Source organism: Halyomorpha halys, unplaced genomic scaffold (assembly GCF_000696795.3).
Source record: "Halyomorpha halys isolate HHAL.00 unplaced genomic scaffold, Hhal_1.1 Scaffold1079.1, whole genome shotgun sequence".
Lineage (NCBI taxonomy): Eukaryota > Metazoa > Arthropoda > Insecta > Hemiptera > Pentatomidae > Halyomorpha > Halyomorpha halys.
The window spans coordinates 169,546-187,456 of record NW_027111775.1 but is presented as its reverse complement, the minus strand read 5'-3'; the positions used below and the strand labels follow the sequence as shown (position 1 = coordinate 187,456).

Sequence of the window (17,911 nt, the reverse complement as noted above, 5' to 3'; positions counted from 1 at the left end):
CTAATAGGATTAGCTATTAAGTTTAATAAACCATATGTTTTAGATACCATATGTTTTATATACCATATGATTGTATTAATAAAGGTTAGTTATTGAGATACTCTTGTGTTGATTACTCTGTGTGTTACTACGAACCCCTTGTTATTTTGATTAATCCTTCCAGTTTAATCGTAAGTTTTATATATATATATATAAAGAGTGAAAAAATTGGTAAAAGCTTTATCCGACAATGCTGCTCAAATACACTTGGTTGGTAAAACAAATAAACAAACACCATATTTATTCATCCATGATTGGGTATATAAGCACTAACACATATTAACAAAGATACAAAATAACTTTTTTGTTACACAGTTTTTTAAACAATAATTAACTATAATATAAATTCAATATATTAATGAATAAGCGAATTAAATAGCAAAGGAATAAGTAAAAAAAAATACAAGATAATTAAAAAAAAAAGACTTTTAATAATGTAAGTTAAAAGAAAAGTACAAATAAATAGGTAAAAATCTAGACAAAAAATATATAGTCATACAGATGGATTAATTGATCAATAAGATTTATTAGCTGACATAGTAATTAATAATGAGCTGATAAATTACTAAATTTATTTCATTATTAATTACTATGTCAATTAACATACCTTCTTGATTATTTAGTAGATCTGTATGGAGATGTATTTTCATATTTCTTACTAAAAAAAAAATAAATAATAAATAAATCCACCTATATATTGACTATATTTGACTAAATGTTGAACATGTCACTCTTATACTCCTACATTAGCTATCATTTATTTTATTTTTACAATTGTATGGTCTTATTTTAGTCCTGATGAAAATCTTTATTTTGATCGAAACGATTAATAAAAAAATAGTTAAAAACTATTATTGTTGTTTTTAACCGTTGCCCTGACCATCTCCTTATAATTCATAAGGTCAATCACCTAAGTATATAATACGATTATAATTCTAAAAAAATATTTATCATTGAATATTTTTTTACCACAGTGTAATTTTTTTTTCGAAATATAGTTTCAAAAGATTTTTTTCTTATGTCCTAAGAAAAATTGAAAATATAACAGAAATAATGGATGAATAATATTTCACTTTTTATTTAAACATAGCCTACAAAATAATATTAAAAGAGTTTCAACTTATGTAAGCATTGTAAGAACAGTGCTACAACCCATGAAGGGTAAGAGGTGTAGCACTATGTAAGGAAGTACTGTTATTATACCAACGGTTGAGCAAGGAGGTGATTCAGTCAGAATCTACATTCAATTTTTTTTTCCAATTAAGGAAACCGGCTGAATTTTGGAGGACTCCCGAACACATTCTTACACGGTTCTGTGGAGTTAGTAGCTCATTGATTAATGGTAACTATATTCATATGATTTCCTGTTTTATGCTACAATTCGTTAATTTCACAATACTGTTCCTCCAAATTAATAAACATTTGAAAATTTATGTTAAATGGAGTTGGATAAAATCTTGCGGATTTATTATTCTTCGAAAGCCTCCTACTGGATTCGGACAAAAATAAATTAGACAAAAGACATAAAAGTCCCCTTTGTCCAACTTCGGTAGAGCAATTAATTTGCCAGCGCAATCTGCAGTAAATCGCAAGAACAAACGTGTCCAATATTTCATTTTTATCAAAACAAATGGGGCTACATGTGAATTGAAAATAAGCTTACAAGACTTTTTTTAACAATAGTTCGGTGTTCATGTCTATATAATAAAAAAAAGTTATATATTTTTGAAAGATATAATTTAAATGCATATAAAAACGGTTATTGATTTGGATAATAAGAATCTTTACCCTATATCTCCTGAAGGACAGACTGTAACAGTTATTTCTCGTCAAATACTCATCCCATTCTTCTACTTATTTTGTTTCTAAATGGTAAACGACACAGTTATGTTGCATGTGGCTTCAAGTCTTTGACATACCAGGTTCCTAAAGGACAACGTTGCATATCCTTTAAAGCGTACAAAAAAAAAAAAAATATACACAGCTTTCTGCGTATCTTACATTTTTCTTATTGCGGTACCAATCTATTTGAAAAACATATGAAAACGTGCTAAATTGTTTAGGTTCTCATATTCACGAAATCCCCCTCCCCCCCAAAGAAATAGTGGTTCCTATTTCTTACGCTTGTAACAGCTACACCATTTCTTCGTACAGTACAGTGGCACCACCTAAAACCTACTTTTAAATTTAGATTTATAAATTTACTCCTATTCATCCCTCTATTTGGTGTTCCTCAAGGTTGTATCCTCGGTTCCATCCTCTACACAGTCTATACAGCTGACATCCCAACAAATCCTAATACTATTCTCAACACGTATGCCGATGGCACATGCTTACTCGCAGTTAATAATAACCCTTTAATTTGATCCGAAACTCACCAATCCCATATCAAGACACTCGAAGAATGGTGTCGAACTTGGAGGACTAAAATAAATCCCCTCGTTGTAAACCTTCCGACTGCCATACTGTATTCTTTAATAAAGTTAATCTTACCTCTGTTGAACAGATCCGCTACCAACGAATAACCTGGAATACTCCCTCACACAAGACTGAAAAGACAGGAAACTGTCGTCGCAGGTCGCATTCGACTTAAGTTCGCACAGCATTTACTAGACAAACAGACTAAACTTCCAATTCATTACAAAACACTGATATACATGACTGTAATAAAACCAATCTGGACATACGGAATTGAGCTTTGAGGCTCCACTAAACTTTCAAATTCCTTTCCTATCCAATCCTTACAATCCAAAAACCTTCGTAAAAACCTCAATTTTTCTTAATTGACCGATCTAGCTTGATCCTTCCATTAAAAACTCCCTAACCACACAAACCACTAGTTTCTAACCTTGCTTCCTTTTCCATTCCTGAGAATCCTCCGAGGCGCCTGAAAAGAAAATGGCCACGAGACCTGCTAATGTAAATACGTCATTAGAGTGCTACCTATGGGTAGTTTCACTACACGCCTGTATCACTCATCATTATATGATACATCACATTTAGGAACTGTATAATTATGTACAGTTGTAAATTTCAATACAGATATAAACAAAAACTAAAAAATAGAAACCATTCTAAAATTAAAGGCTAAGTTTCTCGAGCCGATTGCTTAGGGCTAACATGACGCAAAGTAAGTAAACAACGTAGCAAAGTTTTGTCAAAATTCTTAAAATCATTAATCCATATTCTTATAAAACCCCTAAATATGTTTCCAAGATTTCAAATTTTAAGTAACAACCTGCCTTACGAACCTTACCAATACTCAGCACCACACTGCAATATTCCCTACGTCGTGTTCGCCGACATTAAAGAGAACAAAAGACCCGACAGAAGGCTCTTCGTGAGTGTAATCTACCTCCTGACCTTCCTATATCGTGCTCCGGTGTATTTCGTCTTAGTACGAATTCCTTCTAATGAACTGTATCGATCGATGTTATAGTTGTGACAGGAACACAAAGGTCCCTCCTATAAGATATACTTCAAGAAATTGTGAAACTTTCAAGTGCATTGGTCAGGAATGGAATGTCTGAATACGTATTAATTATCTCACTGTTTCAAGTGAATGACGGTAAGTTACATATTTTTCATTATATCAATTAATTTCCATGTTTATATTTTGGTGGAAAGTTGGATTTTCTATTACTATTCGTGTGAACGGTTAGTCCCATTTAACACAAATTAATCTTTTTTTATATTGTTCATTATTTAACTAACATCATTTTATGTTATGATCAGTATTTTGAGCCCTTTAATAAAATTTATATTTCATCAATCTGCAACACTAGGGTTAATTTCGATGTATTACTGTAGGAGGATATAAATAATAACATCGTATTTACTGTGACATTATTCGTGATATACTGTCAGTAATGTAGTTTTTAAACATTTGAAAGAAATATATTGTGTTGATACAATCGATTTTCGATTCACTAGAGATTAAATTTTTATTTTATTTATTTTTTTTTTGTGATTCTACATTGAAAAAATCGATGCATCTCAAACCGATTTGTCTAAGAGTCCTTGTAAATCAGAAAGAAAGCAAAGCATCCAGAAATTGTTTCTATCAGAAACTTTATTTTTTTTTTACACATTGAAAAAAAAAGTTTTTTAATAAAATGAATTTTAAAAAATGTTAAAATAACATAATAAATTAATCATATAGATTTATTTAAATTACAAACGATGAAAGATTTATTTATTTGTCATTTAAAAACAAAAAAATTAATAAAAAATTCAATTCCTGCAGTAAAAGATAAATAAATAAAACAATCATAACTGATTGTTTTATTATATACCATTAAATAGAGATATAATAAAACAATCATAACTGATTGTTTTATTATATACCATTAAATAGAGATATAATAAAACAATCATAACTGATATTAGATTTATTTATTCTAATTAAAAATAGACTGTATAAAAGTTTTAAGAGACATTCAAAAATACATGTTTTAACTAAAAAGTTTTTATTTAAGGTTTTTTTTTTATATAAAGATAAAAAAAAAAATAAAATAGAGCAATCTAGAAACCCTACTTTTTGCATATAAAAATTAACATTTCTTTGTCTCTGCAATTTTACTTAATTTAATTACAGATTTGACATGACTGAATATTTGTTGAATCAATATTGTATTTTTTTTTCTAATCTATCAATTAATGTATCACATTTATTTTTTTAATATTTAGTAGTTTATATTAGGAGGGATTCGATGGTTTTATGAGACAATTAAACAACAACGGACAACCCTCTTCGACCATTGCATAACTCACGTGGTACATGAATTCCGTGGCACAGAGGGACGATATCAAAGCCCTGCGGTTCGAGGAGTACCGTAAGATTTTCTATATAATTTTTATTAATTTTATTTTTTCAGCATTTACTTCATTAAAACTAATTTTTTTAAATATCTAGTTTTAGTTTCACTATTTAATAAACAAATAACTAGGCATCCGAATAAGTTTTATTTTTTATTTATAATAATAATATTAATTTATTTATTGGTTTATGGGGCGACCCTCGTACAAATAGAGTTTTTTTTTCATAATTTATTTATTGTTATTTACAACTGTTTAAGAATATATTCAACAGGTAAATTTGCTGTAAGTGATGATATGACCAAGGATACTACCCTGAGGTACACCAGCAGACTGACGGAACAGTGATGAATAAGCGCTGTTGTGATTTATTTTATATAATCTATCGGAATTTTAGGATCTTGTATAGCAGTGCTGGGTGTATCAAAAGCCTGTTCTAGATCAACAAAGAGTTCCGAGCAGGACATTCCGCGCTCCAAAGAAGACGAGACATCAACCACACGATAGCATTAATGGATAGTGGAGTGGGATATTCGGAATCCGAACTGGTGATCTGGGATTATGTGGTTGGAATCAAGAATAGGGTACAGGGGCTTTAAGATGAATTTCTCAAGGATTTTTCCCATGATAGGTAACAAAGAAATAGGACGGTAAGAGGATGGGTATTCTGGTGGCTATTGAGGTTTGGGAATAGAATCTACAGCATGTAGATGTAGGTGAGGAATAGAATAGATTTTCGAGGAAGATGTTTTAAAATATGGGATGTAATTAGGTCATAACCAGGAGCTTTGCGGGTAGGTAACTTCTGAATGATGTTGAATATCTCTGAAGGATGAAATGCTTTAGGAGGAAGGGTCATTTGGAGTGGAATATTTAATTCTTCTTCAATGTATTCGATGTGGGTTGGATTAAGGATGTCAGGGCGTGGGTCAAATGTTTTAGAAAGGTGCTGACCAAATACACAAATAGAGTTAGCCTGTGAAATAGAAAATTCTATTTATGTACAAATACTAGGTTTCAATTAAATCACTTATAAATCCTAATTTGGTTCAGGATTTATCCCTAAGTTATTTTTCCTTTTTTTTCGGTTTATCGAGTAACAAATAGTATTTATTACTCCTCCCTCTCCCTCTCCACCCTCCTCATCTTCTCTGAACTTAAGTTCAAAGGAGTGTAGTAGTCCTCTAAACTTATAGCAATGTAAAAAGATTATAACAAGTAAAAACTAATCGAATATAAATATTTTAATTCATATTACATCTCAAATCAAGATTGTATCTGTTATTCTATTTTTCATTTTGAAATCGTGAAGGCTAGGTGTCGTGTGGCCTAACCACAGTGCTCGTTAGTTATTAGGAGTGAAGGACCTTGGATCATAATTGGGGATTATTCGAGTCCGGATAAGAGGGATATTGTCATGCAATGAATATTACTAGAATCGAATCACAATCCACGAGGAAGGTTTAGGGATAGGTCGTAAAAACAGGAATATGCCACGTCATGGAAATTAAGTAAAAAAATAATCAGTGCTAATAAAAGTAATACATATTTTTTAAAATATTCACCTTGATGAAAAAAATCTAAGGTTTAATTTTCAAAACTAATTTAAACAGTTTTTGAGCAGTTAAATTTGTTACAAAAATTGAAACAATATTATTAACAAAGGGTACATCTGAAATTCATGATTTATTCTGGTTTTCAACGCCTTAATTACAGCAAATAAGACGTTTGTATTGATAATTTTTGATTATTTGTTGTTACCAAGTTATCATATTTCTTTACAGTTGATTTAAGGCAGCAGAGGAGATGTGATTTTAAGAGGTACTATTACTAACATGTATTTCGCTTACTGTGGCGATGCATAGAAAATGTTTTTGTTTTAATCGGGTGATAATAAACCTCAGTAGCAAAACTAGTTTCATAATGACCTTGGTCCGAATTTCTCAGAAACGTTGAAAATTGAGGTTTTGAGTTTCACTGTAATAAGTTTCGTCTGAGGGTTATCTCTATACATAGCAATCTCTGGGAAATAAAAATACTTTTAACACCTTTTAAACTCCTGCCATACATTTATTATAATTTTGACAACGTTTCGGACTAACTGTCCATTTTCAAATCAAGATTTTTTTTTTAATCATTTATTTATTGTTATTTACAACTGTATAACATATATACAACACGTAAATTTGCTGAAGGTGAGATAGTGACATGATACAACTATTAAGTAGTTAGATTTTTAATTTCACTTAAACTATATTTGAACCAACAACTTATTTGTGTTATTCACTGACCGCACTAAATTAAAAAATACAACACTAAAATTAATCGATAATGGTTGAAACAATTTATTCACATCCGATTGGTATAAAATAAACAATATTTATAAACATAAATTTGTGGATACATCACGATCGCTTGTTTAAGGTCCCTTTGATTTGTGCTAAAAAATTAAAAAAACGATCACCTGGAAACTTAGGTAACCCTGTTTCAGCCAATCCAATGAAATTAGATGAAAAATCAAATTTTATTCTGGGACATTTGGCCCCCTAAGAATTTAAACAAATGTCATGTTTAACAAAATTATATAAAAAAATCTGTCCCGCTCCAACCCTAGAAGGCTCAATGTTGCAATATTTTATAAGGAAATACTGTTACTAGACCGATGGTAGTGCAATGAGGTGACACGCTCGACCGCCAGGACCCAACTAAGGATACACAACTTAATGAGATTGAGTGGACCACAGAGGGCTTCCGAACCCACAAGGATGACTCACACGGCACAGTAAAAAATAAAATAATTATCTTCTACAGCAGGATTCGTACCCGCGTCTTAGGAGTTAGTAGCACAATGCCTTACCATTGAGCTACACCCACCCACAACTAAAACAATCATAATTATATAAATAAAATAAGGAAATGAGATGAAAAAAATAAATATAAAAGTACATATTTGTGCAAGCTTGCATGTATAATTATTATTTCTAAGAATACGATTGATAATCAAGGATAATTAAGGACGAATGGAAATGGGTAAGGAATTACAAAGGAGGGAGCTAGGACTATAAATGATTCTTCAAAGGCCGCAGTTTCATGGGAAGGAATATACAAGTCGGTTGGTTAATTACTTGTGGTCAGTATTTGGATGGATCAACCTAAGATGAGGAGGGCAATAATATAGGGAGGGTTTTAGGTTCTTAAGGATTGGAATTTAAATGCACCAAAAGGGCATTGTCTTGCAATGTTAGGATAGAACCAGCTTGCCTCGGAATAACATTAAGAGATATAAGAATGTCTGGAGTACTTAAGATGAATCCATTTCCAGTTTACCGCATTGTCCTCCAAACCCAAGGCATACGTAATATAAATAAACCATGTATACGTTTATGCAAGAGTGAAGTGGTTTAAGTTTGGTACTTGCATAGACGTTGCGTTAGAGTTATGCAGTAAATTATAATTATACTTATATCCTACGGAGGACCACGCTGACCGTTCTTACAGACTACTGAGGAACTACAAGAAGTAGATGACTGACCTGCTGAGTGGCAGTCGGAGATCGCTGCTTGAAGGCGGCGGGCGGAGACCTGTGGGGGCTGGGGGCCGGGCTAGGGGCGGTCGCCTCGGCTCCTCCCCCCAGCTCCCCGCCCCCCGTCGAGGACGACAGAGGCGCCGTTCTATCTGGAACAATCTTAGCATCAGGATCATCATTCCAAATGTAAGGATCGTCTCTGTGTCGTAGATAAGGAGTGACGTGAGCATCTTTAACGTATGTTATGATTGAACATTCAACTGTAAATATCGCAAAGGATATACCATGTCGAAACTATACAAATCGCATCTTTGATGAAGCCTAGATCGAGCCTTTAAATTTTGAGTTAAAATTACAATAGTATTTATAAAAGATATGTATATTTGTAGTATGATTAGCACGATAGTAGATAATGAGCACGATTGCAGAGAGTGAAGATTGAAGCCATCAGTTCACAATGTGATAATTTACCCTAGACCTTGGCTATGAAACGAATTTCAAAGTTCCTATCAGCACTCTTGTGGAGAAAGTAGAAGGCCTCGAAGCCATCTTCTTTCCAGCGGCGTTGGGGGATTATTAGATAATGAAAGAGATCCCAGGATAGAAAAATTTTATAGGAAGTTCATCATGGAAAGATTGATATCTCATCCTGATCATATGAGTAGCATAAGGGACATTTAGGTCCGAACCAAGAATTTTGCTTTATAAGGATTGAATACAAATTTGATGGTTTAGTGGATCCCGAAAGACCAAATCCTCACGCCTACTAAGCCTTATTATGGTGATAAAAATGAGTCTTTTGTAATTAATTGAATGTTTAGGCCGTTTGTCTGGTATGTGTTGTAATGACTAGCAGTTTCCTGTCTTTTCAGTCTTATATAAGGATTCCATGTTAGTTGTAGTCCAAGTTTAGTCTCAAGTAACAGATCTGTTGGACAGAACTAATTGATGGTATGTGGTGATGTACAGCGATTTCTTTTCGCTTCTCCGAATCAGGGAGAACTGAAAGGAAAGAGATTCTACTTGATTCCAGCGCTCCAGGCAGCTTTGGCAAGGTCTCCTAAATCTTTCAGCGCCAAGTTCCAGGGAGCTTATAGACAAAAGAATAGAAGCTAGAAGTGGAATGTTGATACCCGAGGATCAATATGAAGACTTTAGTTCACTTAACAAAAATGTTAGTACATTTTTGGTTCTGATAGCAGTCTTGAAACTATGTCAACGCACCATGCATATGGATCATGGTAAAGACAGTCTTATCATTATTAAGATCTGTTTCCCTGTTGCAGCCACTGGTAAAATATGGTAGGTTTTGCGTTATAAGTTTCCAAGTGACAGATACTACCGCGTCAACTTTAGTATAGGTCTAGGGAATAAAATGTTCTGTCTTGTCTTGATTGTGAATGAAAACATTGTTCTCATGTATGGTTGTGTTTAGATTTGAATTGAAAATGACTCCACACATTGTTTAATCACAACTTGCTAATTTTTAATCACTAAGTTTGTATGTTGTTTTTTCAAAAACTTTATTATTTGATAGATATTACAATCTGCCACATCGTTGTGGAGTATAGGTAATAGTGATTAATGATCGCATTCATACTAAAATAAAATAAGAATAAAAATAAATAAATGAAAAAGTACATAAAAATAAATAAAATCTTTCTTAAAATTATACAAACAGAAGGATAAAGAAAATGGACTTAGTCAAACTATGTACATGAAAAAATAAATAAATAAAAGAATCTCGAGTCAAATTTTTATTCAATCATCACAAAGTTAACGGTTTCACAATCTGTAAACAGGTCTTTAATGTAATAATAATATTTTGTAAATGATTAATATCTTCTTCAGAAGAAATCATCATCATGATAGGAAGAAAAGGCTTTCTTTCTGGACTGAAAGCAATGAAAGCATAACAAAATGATATACAACGATATTATCTCTCAGTCAAGACCCCTGTTTAGTCCCAGTAATAATATTACAAGAGCCCAAGAAGAAAAAAGAGGCAGCTATTTCACCCCAATTTTTAATTGCTTTAATGTAAATTATTTATAATTACTAGTCGAATTTGATGAGTCTGCCTAGTATAGGTAGGAGGAATAAAAAATGGCGGCTGTTTCAAAACGTTAAAAATAATTATTTTTTTATTTGGAGCTCTATATCTTTACAACTACCAACAACACTAGAAGATTTAAAAGAACGTCATATAAAGTAGAATAAATTTTCTAAAATATGAGCCCTAATACAGCTATTTACATTCAATAGTTCTCGAGATATATCTTTTTAAAAAGTGACATTTCATAAAAAAATGTCCTGAAAAATCAGAAGTTAGTGAATTTATTTTGAGAAATCTATATCTCAAAAACCATTGGACGTAGAGATGTCTATTAGCACTCATATTAAAGCTAGTTTAATGTAATATTAAGTAGTTTATGATGTCTTTTATGTACGTTTTATGTTTTTTTATGTACGTCATATGGTTCCTAAGATATATTTTTACAAAATCAAAACTTATATCCGAACAACTAGTAATTGACATTTTGTGAATTTACTTTGTCAAATATCATAAAAGATATTACTCCTACGAAGATAAATATTATGAACTACTTTATAGTACATTTAACTAGCTTTAATTTGGGAGCTGGCAGAAATCTATACGTCTTATGGTTCTTGAGATGTAAATATTTCAACGTAAAATAATTTTTCAGTTCATTTTTTATGAAATGTAGCTTTTTAAAAAGCTATACCTGGATAAATATTGAACGTAAATAGCTCTATTAGAAATCATATTTTAACAAATTTACTCTACTTTAAATTATGTTCTTTTAGGCTTTTTAGTTTTGTTGGTAGTTTTAAAGATATAAGATATAAACGACATGTCACAATCTCACAAGAGGAGATAACACAAAAATTAAGGCAAACCTTCTCCGCCGAACCCGCCCCGCCATACCCCCCGGGGCAACGATCCTATATCACTTTTGAAATATTAGCTTAAAACGGAAAGAGGAGACTTTAGTATAGTTTAGAATAGTTTAATCGACCAATATTTTAAAAGCGCCTGATATTGAGAATCGGCTTGAAACCTTCCACTTCGGTCCTCCATGGTTGCCTTGCTTATCTGACTTTTCAAACAGACAATTATAGCGAGTAGTTTGGTCGATGAAGAATATATCACTATCTCACAAGAGGAGATAATAACGCACAAAAAGGGAAATCCGTCACATAGTTCCAGAGATATAGATTTCTCAATATAAATTAACTAACTTCTGATATTTCAGTACATTTTTATGAAATGTTTTTTCAAAGGCTATACCTCAAGAACTATTGCACGTAAATAGCTCTATTAGGAATCATATTTTATCGAATTTACTCTACGTTAAATTATGTTCGTTTAGGTTTTTTTTAGTTTTGTTAGTAATTTTAAAGATATAGGACTCGGAATGAAAAATCAATTTTTTACTAAATAATTCAAAACACTATCCAAATTATAGTCTCAAAACTTTTATTTCTTTTACACGTCCAACGTTTCGGCCAATGCGGCCATCTTCAGGGACAATCTACTTAATTCACTATGAAACATATAATTTAACCCTTCCATAGTGAATTAAGTAGATTGTCCCTGAAGATGGCCGAATTGGCCGAAACGTTGGACGTGTAAAAGAAATAAAAGTTTTGAGACTATAATTTGGATAGAGTTTTGAATTATTTAGTAAAAAAATTGCCAGTCTCAAGAAAGAATTTTAAGATTATAAATGAAAAATCAATATTTTTAAATACTTTGAAACAGCCGCCATTTTATATTCCCCTACCTATACTTGGCGGACTCGTCAATTTGGACTAGTAATTATACATAGTTTTCATTAAAGAATTAAACAATTGGGGTGAAATAACTGCCTTTTTTCTCCTCAGCTCTTGTACTATACGGCTCTAGTCCGATGAGTGTCAGTGTACCGGAAAGTTTTAAAAAAGTTCAGAAAATTAGCTCAATTCCTATTTTTCCTAAAATATTTTTAAAAAAAGGCTCAAAAAATTCTTAATTTTTTTTTTTTATATTTTCTCTAATAACATGATAACCATTTTTTTAAAATAGTGTAATGAACCAATACTACAATAGCAAGCAGGAGTAAATTTTCTATATATTTTTTTTTCAATGCATTACATTTAATGCTGCTATAGTTGATTTATTGTACATAGTAGATACGACACAGAGACGATATAATAATATACAAAATATAATATAAATATTATAACTTACCTTGGTCAGGTTCGTTGTCGGTGCTGTGGGAGTCGAGCTCTGGCCCGTGTAGCCTGGACATTTACATTGCGACTACTGCCAACTCGGCATCTCCTACCTTCCCGTCACTATGTACCAAGATAAGGTTACGTTAAGATATATACACTTATATAAATATGTAATCTCAGGTAATCGGACTTTTTTCGGAATATTTAAGAGTATAAATTGTAACTTCGATAGATGCTATGCTGTTAAATAAGTTTGTTAAAAAAAAAAAAGAAAAAGGAAACTATTTAAAGTCCTAGTAAATAGGATTGAGATACAAACCTAGGTGAAGGTACAAAACTGAAATTCGGGATACTATATTTCAGTCCAAATAATTATTACTGTAATTTGCCTGCCATAAACATATAGTACTGTAATACCGATTCCGCACATTTACTACTCACTATAAATTCAACATACAAATGAAAGAAACGAGCATCAGTATCTAGTTGACCTACTTCTGTCTGTTAGACTATTTTTAATGCTCTTTATTACTTCTTTATTATTTCTTTTTGCTAACCTATTTTTATTATATAATAAATAAATAAAAATAGTTGAAGTAAAAGGTAATGTAAAAATTGACAAATAAGGTTGTCTATAATAAAACTTCATATAAACGGTACTAGAAAACCTATAAATTTCACTTTCGTTCAAATATTTTTATGTGATATTTGCTAGTTATAGTGTTTTTATCAATTTATTCTTGTACTAATATTAAATAAAAAATATACCGCTAGAGTTAATTTACGATATTTGTAATAATTATAAGTAGAATCGTGAATCTCCACATATAATGTGGTGTATAAAAAAAATGACCGTTTTCAACCAAATATTTGTATTATTATTAAATTAATTGAAAAAGAAATAGTTAGGATTAATAATTACCATTACTTAGAATTAAATTATATTCCAGGATTAACAGATAAAATTAAAATGAAATTTTTAGAATATGAACATCATAATTTGAAATTTGGATTATATAATAATAATAAATTGGGAAGTTATCTGAATAATATGAAAGACAAAATTGATCTTAAATATAAATTAAATGTGATTTATAAAGTTAATTGCCTGAATTGTGAAGGTTTTTACATTTGGGAAACATCTAAAAAATTAAAAATAAGAATTGATCAACATAAGATTAATTGTAAAAATATAAAAAACATCAAAATTACAGCACTGGCACAACTTAGTATTAGATATAAACATCAATTTAATTTCAATAATTCAGAAATATTAGATATAGTTAAGAATAGTAGGAATAGAAAAATAATAGAATCAATACTTATTACAAAAAACAACAACAATAAAAAAAAATGTAATACTATTATGTATTTTAATATTTACTGACTATGGCTATGTAATATAAGAATAATAAGCAATTGTCCAACATTTCTTAGAATGCTGTATGTGCAGCAGGCTAATGCAATTGGGCGACACTACTTTTTGAACAAAGAGTTCTATATATTTTTGATTTTTTAGTAATAATCTAGGGGTTTTTTTAGCCAATGGTTTTTCTTCTTAATCGATAATAAATTAATAAACAAAGAAATTTTCTAATATTATAACCTAAAAAAAGTAAAAACACATTCGTTCCATTGTTAAACAAAAATGAAAGCTAAAGAAAGAAATTTTGTATTTAAAAACATCTTTTTGGACACCTATCTGCTCCAGGCGATTTTGCGATGAATTGCAAGAAAATACTAAGAGAATGGTAAAGGACACACTAGACAACATCCAGTGGGCCTTCAAACGGGAGATGGATGGGACACCTCGTTGGAGTATTTTAAATATTAATAGTCTGGACTTGCCGTAGGCTCTTTCGTTCCTCTCTCAAATTTTCACTTTTATGTATTTTCAGATTTTTTTTTTTTATTCCTGTGTTTAAATTTACATTTGAGGTTAATAATCTTTAAGTTAAAAACAAAAATCCGATGCATATGCGCATCATAAAACTTTCAATTACCACACTACTTACATCCCTATGTTGTTAGTGCATTGATGGGTTATTTAAGTTATCGTCATGTTAGTAATATTCGTAAAAAAAAACGAATATATACTTTTTTTACAACTACAAAAAAAAAAATGCATATGCATACTATTGGTATCTCTACCAAGATTTTTTCTTGTTTATTAATCAGATTCTTTAATAATCTATACTAGTCCATTTTCCATTAATGCTAATTATAAGAAATGGTTATTTATTTTCAGCAAAAAAATAAAATAAAAGTACTTTAGAAGAAGATTTTTACAACATTCGTCATTTAAACACTGTCGAACAATTCCAGCGAGAATAATACCTAGGCTATATTTTAGGATATTTAAATGTTCATTAACTTACTGAGTTTAATCAAAATCGTTAGAGCTGTTAATGAGAAAATAAAAAAACGTAAAAAATCAATTTTATTAAGCGGAATTTCTTGTCTATTGAATTTATCTAAAATATTGATCTCACACTCCAGGCACTTACCCTTCTTTAATAAGTAATTTCAGTTTTGTAAGACTTCGTTTTTGAAAGGGAAACTCAAATCGTGTATTTCTGTTGAAAACTCGAATTCGAAATTTTGTACGATCGCAATACTTACCTTATATACATATACACTACTAAATATAAATTTTATACAAAAGTAAGTGCAAGTAAAAAAAAATTGTAATTAATAGACAGTTGCGGGTCTCAGCTAGGAAAGTAAACATCGAAAAAAAAATTAATATATATTGTATCTATGTAGTTTTCAAAGATAACGAAATAGTTGTTGAATCTATAAACAAAAAATATCAATCCTACGATACATCAGACATTCTTTTTCAAATTATTCAAAATATCGATATTGGAATCAAGATCGAAATTGATACAAATAGCTTGGATACATTAGTAACGATGCAGATACTATATAGATACAGAAAGGACACGATAATAATATCCATATTGGAATCGATAGTAATGTTGATAACAGATTAGATATTCCTGTTTATTGGTAATTTATTTTATATTAATTCCATATTGCTGTTATTGTATGTTTTAATTATTACGTTAACAAATCGAACAGACCATTTCACTAGTCCACTTTCAACAATTTTGATTTGGTTTTTAAATGAACGTTAAAAAAAATGAAACGCACCACATTGTAAATTCTAGAGTAAGGTACTCCGAAAAAATATGATGCCTACGGCATGCCTAATAGTGTTATTTAAATTGGCTGGTACAACTTGGCTTGGGTTTGTAGCCGACTCGTTGAATGTCAATTTTTAGGAACAAATCATAAAGCGCTTGAGCTGTTTTCTCACGTTTGTCTTCAGTTAGCCTTGTTTTAGATCTGCCAACAAATCAATATTTGAGCTCTCTGTGTTTTAACTAATTAAAGAACTTCACTAGTTTAAGATTGTATATTTTAAAATTTATTTTGGTGTAAATATTTTGTTTATTTTATATTTAAAATTAAAATCTGTACCACTGCAACCCATGAAGGGTCAGGGGGACAGTATTTTTTAAGGAAGTAATGTTACTAGACCAACGATTGTGCAAGGAGGTGATTTGGTCAGAATCATACTTAAATGTCAGATTTTTACCTAATTTAGTAGGCTGGGTAGACCCCAGGAGAGCTTCAGAACCCACAGGGTTGACTCACGGCTACAATGTAACAGAAAACAATTTTCTACCAAACCGGATTCGAACCCGGGTCCTTGGAGATTGTAGCATCGCGCTTTACCACGCTGTTACTTTATATTTAACTCAGCATATACAGAAGTTTATAAAGACATTATATGTTTGGGTTAAATTGACAAGTATTTGATAAAAATTCTAGAAAAGTTGGATTTATAGGTTATGTAGTAACATTTTATCAGATATCTCATAATGTGCAGATATTTGCGTTTCCTTTCATTTTGTTCCTATTTATAATGAAAATAGAGTAAATCGAATATAATAGCCGACAAAGGTCAAAAGAACAAAACCAGCAAGTGGATACCGGACGCTTGTCCCTTCTTTTATTCACCAACCATTTCCGCAAGGCTTAGATTTGCGGCAAACTTTTAAATCCAGCTTAGAAAAGATAATCAACAATACCATGAAAATATACATAACAAGACACTGTTGTGACACTGAAAAAACAGAACAAAATCACAAAAATTGTTCATGCAAGGGGAGGAGGGGGAAGTTAACGTATATACTAGGACAAACACTCGCATACGTTGGCAAAATACTATTGCGATTAGTCTAGCCCCCGAATACTTGATATACACATAGTAACCTTACGGGATATCGCCGTGACACGTTCCATTACACCGTTCACGATTTTTCACATTGACCTTTCGTGACCAATTATAGTCTCTTTGAAAAGCTAAAACCTACCTATGGTTTAGTAATAAGGTTTGAATACTTCAGTATTAGGATATTCGATGCAGTAATTTTGCAATCTTGGACTGCATTGGTGATAACATGAAATTTATTAAATATTTATTGGAGATGTTTGGGGGGGGCGTGAGATCAAAGAACAACATAAATAAACAAAACAATATTTATTTATTTTATGCGGACGTTTCGACCTGAGTTTCAGGTCTTCATCAGGGCTATAGAACAAAAAAGATAACGACAACATTTAGAGAAACATAAAATTGAAAAGGAATAGTATACAAACAAATTTGGAATTATACAAAATATTGAATTAAATCATAAATGTTAAAAAAAAAATTGATAACTGATAATTAAATAGAAAAAAAAATGATTGACAATCGTGGAATTAGATGGTAGTAGATTGAAAACAGTGAAAGATGAAATATAATATTATTTAGGTAAGAAGATATGTATAATATAAGATATGCAAGTAGTGTCTAAAAAACTGGAAAAAAACAAACAAAAGAAAAAAGTATTGAATCTACAAATTGAACAATATGACAGAAAATGAAATATAGTGAGTGACTTATATATCACACTGTAATTCAGATATAAGTCTAAAACTCAATTTTAGGCCTACCTTCTACGCCATAACCCCCGATGAAGACCTGAAGCTCAGTTCAAAACGTCGGCATAAAATAAATAAATATTGTTTTGTTTATTTAGGTTGCTCTTTGCTGACCGTACCCCCCAACAAACTTATCTAATCATTAATCTACGGTCAACTATCTACACCTTATTATTTATTTACATTACATCTCACAATAAAAATGTATCAATACATAGTTAGGATTATTTTTTGTATATATACTGTGTGTTTAACCCTAGCAGCACCAAGGTAGTATTCATTACGGCCTAC

The 17,911-nt window shown here is 31.0% G+C and overlaps 1 long non-coding RNA gene across 1 annotated transcript in view; it reads right to left on the bottom strand.

Moving 5' to 3' along the window:
• Positions 1-8,338: 8,338 nt before the first annotated feature.
• Positions 8,339-17,911, bottom strand: part of LOC136796322 (uncharacterized) — a 69,172-nt gene continuing 59,599 nt past the window's right edge. Inside the window, exons 2-3 of the long non-coding RNA XR_010844027.1 lie at positions 12,639-12,745; positions 8,339-8,532 (exon numbers count right to left, since the gene is read on the bottom strand). This is a non-coding gene — a long non-coding RNA (uncharacterized lncRNA). The remainder of the gene's footprint in view (positions 8,533-12,638; positions 12,746-17,911) is intronic.